At 52.1% G+C, this 17,007-nt stretch overlaps 1 pseudogene; it reads left to right on the top strand.

The window, feature by feature from the left end:
- The window catches only part of LOC141154966 (cytochrome P450 2G1-like), a 311,891-nt pseudogene that overhangs the window by 197,174 nt on the left and 97,710 nt on the right, over positions 1–17,007 (top strand).

The raw sequence follows: 17,007 nt of genomic DNA, 5'->3' as shown, positions 1-17,007 counted from the left end.
CCTGGTGCGTTGCAGAGCCCGAACGGCATACAGTTAAATTCGCTGAGACCCATCGGGGTGGTGAATGCGGTCTTCTCCCGGTCCGCCTCTGCTACAGGAACCTGCCAGTACCCGCTAGTGAGATCCAAAGTAGAGAAGAAGTTAGCAGATTTTAATGCAGCTAAGGACTCTTCTATCCTTGGTAACGGGTACGCATCTTTGTGTGTGATACGGTTGACCTTCCTGTAGTCTACACACATTCTCATGGTGTTGTCTTTCTTTTTCACTAAGACTAGTGGAGCTGCCCAGGGGCTACAGCTGTCCCTGATTACCCCAGCCTCCTTCATGTCTGTAAGCATCCCCTTGGCATGTTGGTAGTGTGCCGGGGGTACGGGTCGGTATCTCTCCTTTATGGGAGGATGGTCTCCCATGGGGATGTGGTGTTCTACCCCCTTTACTCGCCCGAAGTCTAGCGGGTGTTTACTAAACACTCTCTCATACTCTCGAACCACCCGATAGACTCCCTGTTTCTGGTGTGAGGGAGTGGAGTCAGTACCCAAATGCAGTTGCTGACACCAGTCCTCCATTGGTTTCTCTGGTTGAGATGGAGGCAAGGGTTCCACGGCCTGTACAGAATTCTGGTTTATGGTGAACAATTTGGCTAGCGTGGCATACCGGGGCAGGTGTACTTCTCTCTCCCCGATATTTATGATGCGAACGGGCACCCTCCCATGGCGTACATCGACCACCCCCCGTGCTGTCAAAATGGTGGGCCTACTGTCTGAGTAGACGGGTTCTACCATTGCTTGGTAGTCTCTACCTCTTAGACCAATAGCTGCCCGGCACCAAATCATCATCTCACTTTTTGGGGGCATGGCAATAGGGAACGGGTCACACATTCTCACGCTACCTATCTCACCACCAGATAGTTCCACCTGTTGCCGCTTCATCAGTGCCCGGATCTCTTTTTGGAGCACACGCTGCTGGCCGGAACTGGCGTTCTTGGCAACCTGCTGTAAAATGAGAATCACCTCTGCAAGACAATTTTCAATCACATTAGTTCCCAAGGTTATTCTAGGGTGACTCTCCTGACGGTCTATGTCCACTATTATCAGTCCTTGTGCCGCCAGTTCGACTTTACCGATCTTAATGGTCACCTCTTTGAATCCCACCTGCGGCACGGGCTGACCATTGCTGGCGATGATACTCAGGTCGTCATCTGGGTAGCGGGTTATGTCCGAGTCATTCCAGTACTGCTTGAAGACCTGTGACCCGGTGTCTAGTAGGGCACTCATAGGAATGCCATCCAGTACCACAGGCAAGATTGGACATCCCCCTACGTATTTATCACGCCAGTTTGATGGGCCTGATGGTCTTATGCCTGGGGGTTGGCCCTCTACCCCAGGTTGTGCCCGTTTAAATGACAGTACCTTGCCACATGTCCGGGTTGATTGCAGCGGCGGCAGATGGGTCATCCGTCCTCGTATCTGTCGCTGGGTCTTCCTCTGGCCGGTGGGGTCCTCCTCAGTCGGCGCCACGGGACGTCCTCCGGTCCGGATGCCAGCTGGATCTTTCCTGGAGAAGAGACCTGTAAATACTGCACAGTTCTGGTTAGCGCGGCAACGCTCTTAGTCAGCTCTTGGACCTGATGGTGCAGGCCTGTAGCCGGGTCACTGTTTAAAGCCTGCGCATCAGCTCCCACAGGCCCTGCAGACAAGGGCGCCGTCTCCTGGTGGTAAGTGATAGCAGGGCGCCTGTGGGTCACAGCCCCACCTGGTGCCGGTTCTCGGAGCACCCGGATGGCTCTGTCCTTGAACTGTGCAAAGTCCAGGTCAGGGTCCTGTAAGGCCATTGCCCGCAACTGGGTTCGGTGAGCATTGCACAGTAGACCCTCAATAAATTGTTCAGTCAACAGCTTATCTTCATTTCCCACGCTGTCAGGGTCTGCCTGCTTAATGGCTCTCAGGGCCTCTTGTAGGTTTAGAGCATAGTCTCTTATACTCTCATGTGCCCGCTGTTTACACCCGTAAAATCTGAGCTTTATTTCGGCTGAGGTGCGGGTATCAAATGTGTCTTTCAGCCGGGCTAGTATTTCTCTGACAGTCCTCTTCCTACCAGGTGGCCAGGACTTTACCTCCCTTTGGGCTGCCCCGATTAATTGGGCCACCAGGATGCTCACTTTTTGCTCTTCTGTGAGGGGGTACACCTGGAAGAGGCTATCCAGTCTTTCTCTAAAGTCATTTAGAGTATGTGACTCCCCTGAGTACTGGGGTAGCCAGGTTGCCCCCGGGATATAGGGCATGGTGAATGGCATGACTGCTGCAGCGGTTGCGCTGGCGGTGGCTGTGGCAGTGGAGCTCCCCTCGGTATCCGGCATCCTCCTCCCCCCTAGTGGACCGTGGCCTACCTTGCGATGCTCTTCTTCCGTAGGCCGCGGCTCCGCAGTCGATCGTCGGGGTTGAGGACCTGGCGTCGCGCTCCGATGACGTCAGCGTCGCTCTTCCTCCCTTCCAGGACCTTGCGCAGCGTCAGAGCGTGGGGCGGAGCGTGGGGCGGAGCTTCGGATCTCGCGCGCTTTCGGCGTCCACGCCCCTCTTATTCCCGTGCGGCGTCCCAAAGATGGCGTCCGAAGGCGGGAAGCAGCTGCGGATGGCGGGAAGAAGGCAGAAGACGGCGGGAAACGGTCCAAGATGGCGTCTGATGGCGGGAATCGGCTCCGGATGGCGGGAAACAACTTCGGACGGCGGGAAACTTCACCACAGGTAAGTATAAAAGTCTCTTTTTCAGGCGCACAGTACCCGGTGGTTGCGGGCACAAAATCCTGCCGACTACGCCAAAGTTGACGTGCCCCCTGGGCCTGTGTTGTGCAGGGGAACCCGGAACCGGGCCTGTTGTAGAATGCTGGGGGGTTGTAGTCTCCGTGTGGCGGTGACCCGGTCCGTGCCCAGGGTGGTCAAACCAGTGGCAGTCTAAATGTTGTAATAAGTGTCCGACTACGCCACCAGTGGATTGCGGTCAGTGGGGACCGCCGCTGCGCTGCCGACCGCTGAGGCTGATGTTGGTTGCGCAGCCGAGTATGGGATAACTCCCCACGGGAGGAGTATTGCCTCAGGGCAGCTAATGTGAGAGATGATGGGAGTGATGGTGTGAGCGTCCCAGTACTAATGGTGCTGGTGCGGCAAGGAATCACAGAGACGTGTGGTGCAGTTCAGGGTCTTTACTGATGGTACAAGGTAGACCCTCCCGGGAGTACTGGCTAGTATAAGGGGCCTGGTCAGTCTGCGAGCAAGCAGGAGTTCCCCTGGCCAGGTGGAGTTGTAGGCCTCCCCGTTAATCTGCACTCTTCCTGGCTACCTTGCTGTCAGCGGTTACAAGTAGCCCACGTCCCTGAGTATACCGTGTGGTGCTCACCCGTATGGCTGGTGACTTGGGGCCTTCTGTTAGCCTCCACTCCTGGATGGCGGCGCTGGTCCCTTCTCTGTGACTGAGCCTCCGGGCTTCTATGGCCAGAGGACCTGGAATCCCTTGCCGGCTGATTTCTGCTGCTGGGTGTATATCAGTCCCCACAGCCTCGGACTCCTGTGTCCGGCTTTAGTATCTTCGTCCAGGGCGAACTCTGCTCGGCTCCAGCCCCTGGCCTTCTGCCTCTGCTCCTACAGAGCTCCTGTTCTTGCTTTCCCTGTGTCTGGAACTGAACTCTCTAATCCCGCCCCAGACCCAGTTTAAAAGGGCAGATTCCTCCCCTCCCAGGTCTGGGCGGACCGTGTTGCATGTTTAGGGATCCTGACCAGAGAAACCTCCCACTTGCTCTCAGACATAATATCTCTATTACTGTGGCAACCAGACCCCTGGGGTGTCACAAGTGCATGGGCATTACAAGTATAGGAGACCCGCTCCTTTCTAATGGGAACATTTTTTTATGAGGCCCCCCTCCACGTCTTTTCCAAGGTGCATTGGAGTGCCACCCAATTTTTTTTTCAGCTCTTGCAATCACTGCAAAGGCCAACTATATGGGAGACCCACTTCCTAATAATGGGAACATTTTTTTATGAGGCATTCTACGTCTCTTCCAAGGGGCATTGGAGTGCCTCCCAATTTCTGGCAGCCCTTGCATTCACTGCATAGGCCAACACTATTGGAAATCTACTTCCTAATAATGGGAACATTTTTTTTCAGGAGGTCTTCCTCTACATCTCTTCCAAGGGGCATTGGAGTAGGTCCAAATTTTTGTCAGCCCTTGCATTCACTGCATAGGCAAACATTATGGGAGACTCACTTCCTAATAATGGGAACATTTTTTCATGAGGCCCTCGTCTAAGTCTCTTCAAAGGGCTGTTGGGGTGCGTCCAGATTTTCAAAGGGGTATTGGGATGCGTCCAAATTTTGGGCAGCCCTGCCACTCACTGCAAATGCAATAACAGTATAGGAGATCCACTCTTTAGTAATGGGAACAACAAAGCATAGCCGGCTGACGGCACTCTAAGAATAGTGAGAGACGACTGTGTAGCACCCCGAGGACTCGGCTGCTACAGGGGTATTGCACCTCGAACCAGAGGTGTGATATTCCACTCCCGGGTAAGGATGGAGTGTGGACCGGGGCTCAGTAGGCTGCATGCACCACGCACCCCCCATTTCCGAGGAACAGACCAACGGTGCTCCCACTAGACAGAGTGCAGGCACGACAGCTTCTGTTCCTGGCTGGAGTGGGGAGGGGGTGGAAAACCCAGTGGTGTAGGAGCAGATAGGGGTGGGTTTCTGGGCATAGGTAAGAGCCCATTGGTTGCTAGTCACCTGGGCTCACACATAGAGGGAGGTATATAAGGTGGGCACCATCTTAGGTCAGTGTTCAGTTCAGAGAGGAGCTCAGCCAGAGAGAGCTGACAGGGAGCTGTGGCTCAGTCTGGGCCCAGCTCCAGAGGCAAGCCTGGAGTGGAGGCCTGAGACAGCAGAAAGAGAAAGGAGAAGGAACAGGAAGGAAAGTAAGAAAGGAACTGAAACGGAGGAGAAAGGAGGCAAGGAACACAAAGAAAGGCCCAGAGACACAAAGGCAGAAGGAACCCCATATTCCCAGAGGAGATACTGGGTGAAGGGTTGGCAGAGCAGGGTACCAGAACCCGAATTGGTGGAGGCGACTAATCCTCAGCCAAAACCGGAGGTCGTGACCACATCTTGGTGCGACCCCTCACTACATCCACCAGAAAGGCATACCGCATAGGGTCAGGGAGACCGGAGAGAGGTTTCACCAACAGAAGGCCCGAGGAAGCTGGACAAAGGTGGGTCACTGGTGGGGACGGCCAGTAGAAAGGAAGAGAGGGGAGCTTTCAGCCACACTCTGGAATTGCTTGGGAGTTGACAGAGTCCCTCACCTGGTGGTCGCAGCACGGCTCGGGTGGTCACTGCTGGCCGAAGTGACCGGAGCAACAACTGTGAGTAAAGCTTTGGAAACTGCACCACACGTCTCTGTGATTCCTTGCCGCTCCAGCACCACTAGCACTGGGACCCTCACACCATCACTACCACCATCATCCACATTAGCTGCCCTGAGGCAATACTTCTCCCGTGGGGAGTCATCCCATACTCAGCTGCGCAAACAACATCAGCCTCAGCGGTCTGCAGCGCAGCGGCGGTCCCCACTGACCGCAATCCACGGGTGGCGTAGTCGGACACTTATTACCATACAAATAGACTGCCACTGGTTTGACCACCCTGGGCACAGACCGGGTCACCGCCACACGGAGACTACAACCCCCAGCATCCTACAACAGGCCCGGTTCCGGGTTCCCCTGCACAGCACAGGCGCAGGGGGTGCGTCCACTTTGGCGTAGTCGGCAGGATCGTTACCAACCCGCCACAAGCGGGTATTGCGTGCCTGAAGAAAACTGCACATGTACCTTAAAAAGAAGTCTCCTGCCATTTCCAGTCGTTTCCCGCCATCCGGAGCCGATTCCCGCCATCAGACGCCATCTTGGACCGTTTCCCGCCATCTTCATCAGTTTTTCCCGCCCTGGCAGAGCGGACGCCATTATTTGCGCACCAAAGGACAGCAGGAAGCCACCTCCCATCGTGGGCCAGGTCCCAGAGTGGCGCCAAAGAAGGAGCCCGCCCCCACCAGCCATGAATGCAGCAGTGGAGATGTTCATCAGTGTGGGAGGGCTGCCCTTGAAACTGACTGTCACCAAGTTGCCCCAGGACCACCCCCAATGGGGGCGGGAAGTGAAGAAAACTGTGGGGCAGGGCGCGCTCTGGATCAGTCTGGACAGACCGCACCCGGGAATGGAGGAAGCGTCCAGCAGTGCCAACACCTTGGTCCGGAGCCTGCTGCAGGCCGCACCACCAGACAGCCTAGTGGAGATCCTGGCACAGCTCCCCAGAGATCCGGAGCGTGCACAGGCTGCGCTGGAGGACTTGGACCGGAGGATGGCCCGGGCACAGCAGGATGCGCTGGCCGAGTGGAGAAGGGAGATGGCCCGGCAGGCTGAAACCTGCCGGCAGGAGGCGCCACCCGCAACATGGAGCACGTCTGCCTCTGAGGATGGTGCAGGAGGGACGAAGGCCGGAGACGACGCCGCGGAGGGAGCTGCAAGGATTGAGGCAGGTAATGGAGACGTCATCACCCCGAGCCCAGCAGCCGTAAGCCTGCCCCAGCCTCCCGTCGCAGAGCCCGAAGCCCTACTCACCACACCCGTTGCCACGCCGCCACTGCTACCAACTAGGCCTCAAGCGGCAGGAGCCGCGGTCACGCCCCGTTCCGCGCCACGCCCCTCGACCCCGGGCGCGGCAAAAGAGGAAGTACCACCGGCCTGGTCGCAAGGCCTGGTGAACCCGGGCGCTGCTGCCCCTCCAGCGCCCTCTTCCTCAACAGTGCCACCCCCAGACCCAACCGGAAGTTCCCCGGCCTGGTCGCAAGGCCAAGTAACCCGGGGCGCTGCTCCCCGATCGGGGCCCGTGGTGCCACCCTTGGGCGCAGATCTCAATGCGCAACATACCAGCCCGGACGGGCTGCCCTTCGTGTGGCCACCGGAGTACGTCAACCCCCGTTTCCGGAGGGAACGGCCCCTGTGTGAGCCTCTGATCCCGGCTCCGGAGCCCGCCAAAATCGCTCCGCTTCCGCTGGAGCATGCCCAGTTTGCATGGGACCCCACTGGTGAGAATCTCATAGGGTTCACCCAGGAGACCCGGGCGGACGCAGCCCGGCGTGAAGAGTGCTGCCGTCAACAGCTGGAGGTATTTGAAAGGGAACGGCGGGAGAGGCGAATCCGAGAGGAACAGCTGCAGGCCCGGAGCGCGGAGCAGAAGCGCAGGGCCCGACAAGATCCCCGAGCCGCCCGCGGTCCCCGAGTCAACGGGACCGTAATAAAGTTCCAGCTGGAGCATGGCTGGGGCTTTATCCGAGACCATCGAACCCCCGGCGACGTCTTTGTCACCCGCAGGGATGTCGAGAGCCACCTGCCGGAGGGACACCGCGGACGTGATCTCTACCCGGGTGATGTGATCACCTTCACCCGGCACAAGGGTGCCAAGGGACCGTACGCCCTCCACATTCACAGGCTCACGGAGGAGGAACTACAGTACCACCCAGAAACAGAGTACACCGAGGGTCCGGACGGACCTGAAGACTACCCGGAAGAACAAGGAGGACACCATTATTAGAGAATGGTAAAGTGGAACTGTATATAGTTACCCGTCGGGGTACAAGAACTGTTGTGAAATTGTTGATTGTGTGAACTGTTACCTGTGTGCCCTAATCCCTAACCAGGCTGAGGACTGTGAGCAGCCATTCCCCTATTCCCACTGGCCGAGGACTGAGAGTGGCCATACCCTTGTACATAGTTGCGCTTCTTAAAGCGCCCCCTACTGGTTTTATACAAGAACCGCAACGTCTACCTCAAGGCGGATTAAAATGGACTGTTGCACTTTTACCTGGTCGCAAGTTGCACAGCGGCCAGAGCTCAAGAATATGTTTTGAAAATGTTTATTTGAAAATGTCTTATAATGGAAAGTTTAATATGCTGCTAAAATAGTAATGCCAAAAGTTTTATATGGTGTTTTGCAAAAAGAGTTCCAGTGGCATTAGTAGAATGTTTTATAAAAATGTTTTATACCAGTAACATTAAAAAGAGAAGAGTACCTCCCATAAAGGGATGAGTGAAAAGTTAATGTCTTATATATGAGTGCACTTTAAAAATTTGTATGTTTTAAATTGTCTTTGCTCTTTTCCAGCCCGAGGACGTGCTGTGATTTACCAGGGGGGAATGTAGCACCCAGAGGACTCGGCTGCTACAGGGGTATTGCACCTCGAACCAGAGGTGTGATATTCCACTCCCGGGTAAGGATGGAGTGTGGACCGGGGCTCAGTAGGCTGCATGCACCACACACACCCCATTTCCGAGGAACAGACCAACGGTGCTCCCACTAGACAGAGTGCAGGCATGACAGCTTCTGTTCCTGGCTGGAGTGGGGAGGGGGTGGAAAACCCAGTGGTGTAGGAGCAGATAGAGGTGGGTTTCTGGGCATAGGTAGGAGCCCATTGGTTGCTAGTCACCTGGGCTCACACATAGAGGGAGGTATATAAGGTGGGCACCATCTTAGGTCAGTGTTCAGTTCAGAGAGGAGCTCAGCCAGAGAGAGCTGACAGGGAGCTGTGGCTCAGTCTGGGCCCAGCTCCAGAGGCAAGCCTGGAGTGGAGGCCTGAGACAGCAGAAAGAGAAAGGAGAAGGAACAGGAAGGAAAGTAAGAAAGGAACTGAAACGGAGGAGAAAGGAGGCAAGGAACACAAAGAAAGGCCCAGAGACACGAAGGCAGAAGGAACCCCATATTCCCAGAGGAGATACTGGGTGAAGGGTTGGCAGAGCAGGGTACCGGAAATCGAATTGGTGGAGGCGACTAATCCTCAGCCAAAACCGGAGGTCGTGACCACATCTTGGTGCAACCCCTCACTACATCCACCAGAAAGGCATACCGCATAGGGTCAGGGAGACCGGAGAGAGGTTTCACCAACAGAAGGCCCGAGGAAGCTGGACAAAGGTGGGTCACTGGTGGGGACGGCCAGTAGAAAGGAAGAGAGGGGAGCTTTCAGCCACACTCTGGAATTGCTTGGGAGTTGACCGAGTCCCTCACCTGGTGGACGCAGCACGGCTCGGGCGGTCACTGCTGGCCGAAGTGACCGGAGCAACAACTGTGAGTAAAGCTTTGGAAACTGCACCACACGTCTCTGTGATTCCTTGCCGCTCCAGCACCACTAGCACTGGGACCCTCACACCATCACTACCACCATCATCCACATTAGCTGCCCTGAGGCAATACTTCTCCCGTGGGGAGTCATCCCATACTCAGCTGCGCAAACAACATCAGCCTCAGCGGTCTGCAGCGCAGCGGCGGTCCCCACTGACCGCAATCCACGGGTGGCGTAGTCGGACACTTATTACCATACAAATAGACTGCCACTGGTTTGACCACCCTGGGCACGGACCGGGTCACCGCCACACGGAGACTACAACCCCCAGCATCCTACAACAGGCCCGGTTCCCCTGCACAGCACAGGCCCAGGGGGCGCGTCAACTGCTTGCCCTTAAATGAAACAGGATGAGTCTGATCATGTCTCACGCTCCACATGGCCAGAAAAGGTTGTAAAATGTTAAAATGACATTTCCCGGTGAATGCATTTGTCACGGTTGAAAGCAATGCAAAACTGCAAAAATGCATCAAAACGCCCAAGGTGTGGACGAGTATTTTTGTTTTTGTTTTTTTATTTTACCTTATATACAAGTCATTACCCTGGAAAGGATGTTCCTTAACATATTTCCCAAGAAAATCTGTTTTGGTTTCGTTTTTGTATGTTTTAATGTGAGTCCGTAAAAGTGACATAATACTTCTGACAACGTTGTTCACAGCTGTGACCTGGGAGTCAGAAATTATTCCAGGGGTCTTCCCCATGCTGTTCCCAAGTCATTTGTGCACTGTTCCCGTAGATTTTGACAATTTTTAGGCCCTCTGCAGACTGCCGGGGGAAGCCGCTTGAAAAATGCTCGCGTTTCCCATAGACTTAGATTGGGCTCGTCGCTCGAGCCGTGCGACGAGCACACAAGCATTTTAGTTCTCGCCCATCATTATTTCCCACCAGTTATGGCCTGTGGGAAATATATGAACAAGGAACATGCATTACTGTCTTCATTAAGTGAGCCTGCGGACATCTCCGCATTAGAATGGTTACGACACAGTGGGCCTGCGCGGATTGGCCGCTCTCCTTGGGATCACCTTGGCAATGTGTTCTAGCGGTGACTCGGTAGCACGTGCCCCTACGACGCGTCTGCGGGGGGGATGGTATCGCGTCACTGGACGCCGAGCAGGAGACTTACGGAATAGTGGCTTTCCAGGACAGGCGCCACACACATCACCAATGAGGTAGTGCAATATATGATCCCTATGGGGAAGACCCTTTTTTTTTTATTAGCAACTGCCCAATATGTGATGAATTGTGGAATGTCTCTATGTTCCAGCTTTTTGTCCTGTTCTAATCATGTTAATGTATCCCCTTCTATGTGTTTTTATGGTGTTCTTTTTTACTGCTATGTGTATATTTAATAAAATTACTGTTTTTTTTGCTATTTTTGACTCTTTTGGTCTTGTTCTTGCATAGCATTTTCTATTTGATATTTTGACCTACCTTAACCTATTTAGCTTATTGATGGTTGTTGAGGTCCGCTGGTCACCTTTTGATCGCAGTGCAACACATGTTGATTGCGCATGTGAAGGTTCATGCATGTAGTAGTCAAATTATTGCACTTTTTCCCTTTACTGAGTTTTATCTTGCAAAGTTTGCAGATAACTTGAGTTGGCTTATCTTTTGCGGTGTCAAAAAAGGCCCAGGCTTGGCAACCCTTGCTGCTCCTGCAAGCTGCAGACCCACGATCGCTGCTGGCTACAGCCACAGTTGTGACTAAGGATGCAATGCTCCTCGTGCTTGCATCACTCCGTGTCTGCACCGTAGTGCGAATCGTAACCTCCTCGTCTTCCTCCTCGACCTCCTTCCTTGAGCTACTCAGCTCCGTGCCTCTGGGTTCACACCAAGTGGGATCTACAACCTCATCATCATCCAATGTGTTATCCCAGTCCTCACCCTGAAAGTGACCCTTCTCCTCTTCTTGCCCTGACAGCACAGTACAGTCTGCATGAGCCTCAGGTATCGGAGTCTCATCAGGATAAACTCTTTCCCCCAAGCGCTAACGTCTGGTGACGAGGGTTAGGAACCTGCTCGGACCCTGCTTCGTCCTGCCCTGAGTCTAACCGAAAAAACATTTGGGCATCGTTGCAGATGCTTTCCTCTTCTTGACTCTGTGAATGTTTGCCCATGGCATAGAATCTGTGAACAGTTCTGCACACTCACCCATCTGTGTTTCCCTACAGTCAGTTGAGCAGTTGGACAGTTGTGACGCGGGAGAAAGCAAGATTAATTAATTGGGGTGCCACCTCTGTGGACTGTACTGTGTGTGATGTTGAGGTGGAGGAAGAAGAGGAAAGGCCACTTTAAGAAGCGCTTGCCGTCCACTGGAGCACCTGCTCTTTCTGGCCCTTATCAACAAGACGCATCACTGTGTGGCTGCCAAATAAAGGAAGTGGAGTAGCCTGTACAGAAACAGAAGTTGTCAGTTGTCTTTGTATAGGACGTGACAGTGCTTATTCACTAGTGCTTTCACTAACATTACCACCTACCCCATGTATACATAGAACACCAAGCCTAGTTCCCCTTCCACCACAACCTCTTTTTCCCACTCATGTTGCTCAGATAGTGTGGTTAGTTCTGCACACACCTGAATTTCAGCGGCACTAAATGAGAGAGGGAAATATGTCTTGCTCTATCACATTAGCAACTGAAAAATGTATTTTTTTCTTCTCTGCAACAGCCATGTACACAGCTGAATTTCCGCAGCACTAAATGACAAGGGGAGATATGGCTTGTGTATCACGTTAGTAACAGAAGAAAGTATTTTTTTAGCGTGGATAAAAACATATAACATATCAGATATGCTCCAAACTATTTCAAACTGAGATTTCCCCTGCTGTATAACGTTAGTAACAGAAGAAAGTGTTTTTTTTACTGTGGATGACGCCTGTATAACGTGAGATATGCTCCAAACTATTTCAAATTGAGATGTCCCCTGCTGTATAATGTTAGTAACAGAAGAAAGTATTTTTTACTGTGGATAAGGCCTGTATAACATAAAATATAGGCCCCAAAATATTTCAAACTCAGATCCAGCCTACTGTATCATGTTAGTCACAGAAAAAAATTGATTTTTTTTACTGTACATGAGCTCTGCATACAGCTAAATTTCACCGCCACAAAATGAGAAGGTGACATATGACATACAGTATCACATTTGTCACAGAAAAAAAATATTTTGTTACTCTTGTTAATGTAAATACTTTTGTTACGCACACGCCCGGACAGACTGACATGAGAGTGGTTAGTGATCCCACTGGACCATGAACCGAGGAGTGCCCGGAGGGGCGTGACTAAGTATCAACTTGGTCCGACCAAGGTCGCACGGCGGCTCAGTCGACTCCGTGAACCAGGGAGGAACCGAGCAGAGGGACCAGGTGCCACTCCAGGTCAGACCCCGGTCACAGCTGTTGACCCACACCGGGGAATGCAGGAACAGGCAGGTTAGGCTGGAATACCAACAGGTGGGTACTGGCATGCACGGCTGATATGCAGACAGGTGAGTACTGGCAGGCACGGCTAGTATACAGACAGGTGGGTACTGGCACATAGGAACGCAGGCAGGATAGGGACCAGTACAGACTGGGATACAGGAACAGAGGCGCAGGTGCGGCAGACAAGCAGAGCAGAGCAAAACCCGCAGATGCAGTAGACAAGCAGAGCAGAGCAAAACCCGCAGGTGCGGCAGACAAGCAGAGCAGAGCAAAACCCGCAGGTGCGGTAGACAAGCAGAGCAGGTGCGGTAGAAAAGCAGAGCAGAACAAAACCCGCAGGTGCGGTAGACAAGCAGAGCAGAGCAAAACCCGCAGGTGCGGTAGACAAGCAGGGCAAAGCAAAACCCGCAGGTGCGGTAGAGAAGCAAAGCAGAGCTAAACCCGCAGGTGTGGTAAACAAGCAAATCAGAGCAAAACCCGCAAGTGCGGTAGACAAGCAGAGCAGAGCAAAACCCGCAGGTGCGGTAGACAAGCAGAGCAGAGCAAAACCTGCACATGCGGTAGACAAGCAGAGCAGAGCAAAACCACAGGTGCGGTAGACAAGCAGAGCAGATACACACAAGGTACTTACAATGAAGTAGCGAGTGGACACTAAATTCACAAACAGAAGTACAGAGACAACGAGTTGGAGTTAGGTGCAGGTTCAGACACTGCATAAAAAGGGAAGATACGAACATAGAGACAAACAAGTAACGGGCTAGGACACTGTTCAGACAGGAATTGAACCAGGAACAAGATACAGGAACGAGCCTGGGAACTCAGCCCCCAGGGTGGCAGAACAGACTAGAAGTCACAGATACAGGCAACGGACCTGGGTATACAGCCCCCAGGGTGGCGGAACAGACTAGAAGTCACAGATACAGGTAACAGGCCTGGGTACTCAGCCCCCAGGGTGGTGGAAACAGACAAAATACAGGACAGGACCTGGCAACTCAGTTGCACAGAACACACTGAAAGAAAGTGTTGCTCAGCCACCACCTACTGGGTGGAAGGGGTTTAAGTATCCAGTGACTCACAGCAATAGGCTGCGGAGGCATTAGGACTGCACACACTGTAACTATAAGAATCAGGCAGTAGCCACGCTGCCGACCTAAGCAATCAGACAAAAGACATGCACACAGCAGGTACTGGAGCAAAGTGTGCAGCCAGGACTGATAGGTAAGATGGCGGTCTTGCATAATGGGAGGTGGTAAGCCATGCCAGCACGCCGCCAGGGATGTTACAACTTTTATGCCCAAAAATGACAAAAGTATTTTAGGAGTGATACCTTTAATGGCTAGCCAGAAAAAATATATATATGAAAGCTTTCAGAACATAGAGGCTCCTTTGTCAGGCAATATTATAATAGTAGTATATTTTTTTTTCTGGTTAGCCATTAAAGGTATCACTCCTAAAATACTTTTGTCATTTTTGGGCAAAAAAGTATTTACATCAATTTTTCTGGCTAACACGGTACCACAATATAACTTTTTATTGTACATTACTCTTGTTAACAGAAAAAAATAGTTTGTTAACTCAGTCTACACACAGCTTAATTTCACCACCACAAAAGTACTAGGTGGCTTATGGCAGACTGTATCACGTTTGTCTGGTTATGTTACGCTCGCAAACCAGACTGACTGGAGTGAGTGTGATTAGTGATCCCACTGTACCATAAACCGAGGAGTGCCAGGAGGGGCATAACTAAGAATCTACCCGATCCGACCAAGGTCGCACGGCGGCTACAACTGCGTGAACCAAGGAAGAACAGAGCAGAGGAACCAGGTGCGACTCCAGGTCAGACCCCGGTCACAGTTGTTGACCCACACCGGGGAATGCAGGAACAGGCAGGTAGACTGGCATACAGGCAGGTGGGTAGTGGCAAGTATGGCTGGTATGCCGACAGGTGGGTACTGGGAAGTACGGCTGGTATGCAGACAGGTGGGCACTGGCTAGCACAGCTGGTATGCAGACAGGGGGGTACTAGCAGGTTGGAGCGCAGGCAGGATAGGGTCCAGTACAGACTGGGATTCAAGAACAGAACTGCAGATGCGATAGACTATCAGAGCAGAGATGAACCGCTGGAGCGGTGAGCAAGGCAGAGCAGAGAGATACCGCCAGAGCGGTGAGCAAGGCAGAGCAGGAAGGAACTGCCAGAGCGGTGAGCAAGGCAGAGCAGAGAGGAACCGCCGGAGCGTTGAGCAAGGCAGAGCAGGAAGGAACCACCGGAGCGGTGAGCAAGGCAGAGCAGGAAGGAACCACCGGAGCGGTGAGCAAGGCAGAGCAGGAAGGAACCGCCGGAGCGGTGAGCAAGGCAGAGCAGAGCGGAACCGCCAGAGATGTGAACAAGGCAGAGCAGGGAGGAACCACCGGAGCGGTGAGCAAGGCAGAGCAGAGAGGAACCGCCTGAGCGGTGAGCAAGGCAGAGCAGGAAGGAACCGCCAGAGTGGTGAGCAAGACAGAGCAGAGAGGAACCGCCGGAGCGGTGAGCATGGCAGAGCATAGAGGAACCGCCGGAGCGGTGAGCAAGGCAGAGCAGAGAGGACAGGGCTCTGTTCACACAGAACAGACTGGAAGGGACAAGCAGAACCAGATACACAAGGTACTTGCAATGAAGTAGCAAGTGGACTCTAAACTCACAACAGAAGTACAGAGACAATGAGTAGGAGTTAGGTGCAGGTTCAGATAATGCAGGAGAAAGGGAGGGTACGGACATAGAGACAAAACAGGTAAAAGGCTAGGATACAGTTCAGACAGGAACTGACACTGCAACAAGATACAGGAGCGAGTCTGGGATATACGGCCCCCAGAGAGGCGGACAAACAGGCTAGGAGAGTGTTCAGACAGGCCTGGGAATACAGCCCCCAGGTTGGCGGACAGGCAAGAAACAAAACGGGACCTGGCACATCAGAGGCAGGGAGCCCTCTGAAGGAAAGAGTTGCTAAGGCACCTCCTACTGGGTGGAGGGGGTTTAAATATCCAGTGACTCACAGCAATAGGCTGGAGACACATTAGGGGTGCGCCCACACCAGCTATAAGAATCAGGAAGTAACTGGGCCGCTGCCCTAAGCAGTCAGAGCAGAGGCAAGCACACAATATGAACAGGAGCAAGATTTGCAAGCTGGACTGTAAGGTAAGATTGTGATCTTTCATAGTGGGAGATGGTGCACTATGCAAGTACGCCGCCAGGTATGTTACAGGTTGGCAACAGAAAAAATAGATTTTTTTACTCTTATTGCTTCCATGTAATTTAAATCAAGTTCTGTTAAAAAAAACTTTTGTTGTGTCACTTGTTACTAAGTATTGATGCATTGTCCGATACATGCTCCCCAATCCATGAGCAGCATGTATCAGCTGTCATGTTCCCTTTAAGACAAAATGTTGTTTACATCTGTATTTCCTGTTCTTGAAATTTAGAAACTGTAGACAGTCAAAAAAAAAAAAATCAAATGTCATTTGTTGTTTCTATTTATATCAATCTTGTCGCAGAAGTGATGTTCTACAGTGTTCTCTTGTAGGCATCAGTCTGAGCAACGGCGAAAGGTGGAAAGTTATCCGAACATTTGCTGTGAAGACACTGAAGAGGTTCGGATTTGGGAAGAAAAGTATCGAGCCCAAAATTCAAACAGAAGCACAATGCATTGTGGAGGAATTTAGGAATTCTAATGGTAAGATGAGCACGCTTCTCAAAATTTATGACACACAATTTGGGAAATTGCTCCCCAAGAATGCCTTCAAAAAAAAACTTTTGGTTTGGGCTAGATTTTGTTAAATCTTACCCGTTTTGCAGTACTGGAATTGTCACAAGAAAATAGGGACTGTTGGAATCTACATTATATAAAAGGTAGTGCATGAAACTGATATCTAGATCTGAGCTCTTGTAGAAATAAGATGGACTACAGCCCCTCTTAGTGGAAAGAATATGAATATTACAGGTTCAGTGACTAAATATAAGCACAAGGCCACAGGCGAATGTATTTATAAAGGGCATTCAGATGTAACAGAGCTGATTTTGTCATACTTTAGGTATAGTTGAACTGTACTTTTTGATACCACACTTAGCAATGGGGTAAATGTAGGGGGAACCTGAGACTAATGTTGCACCAATTTGTCTCCTCCATTTTTTTCCAGCTACATTGCAACAAAATTAAGCAATTCCTTCTTGTGAAGAATACTGAAGATATAATCCCATGTCAATCATTGTGCCCTGTTTGGCGGGGGATTATACAGATCTACAGTGTAAAGCTGTAATCCAGCACTTCTGCAGCTAAAGAAGAAGGGAGGGGGCTGAGGGACAGGGAGTGACAAAACCCCCACCCTCAGCTGTGGAGTTGC

This window comes from Phyllobates terribilis, unplaced genomic scaffold (genome assembly GCF_046119375.1).
Source record: "Phyllobates terribilis strain yellow unplaced genomic scaffold, ASM4611937v1 Scaffold_7__3_contigs__length_470593459, whole genome shotgun sequence".
Taxonomy (NCBI): Eukaryota; Metazoa; Chordata; class Amphibia; order Anura; family Dendrobatidae; genus Phyllobates; species Phyllobates terribilis.
The sequence above is the reverse complement of the archived record's forward strand: the minus strand, read 5'-3'. Positions and strand labels throughout refer to the sequence as shown.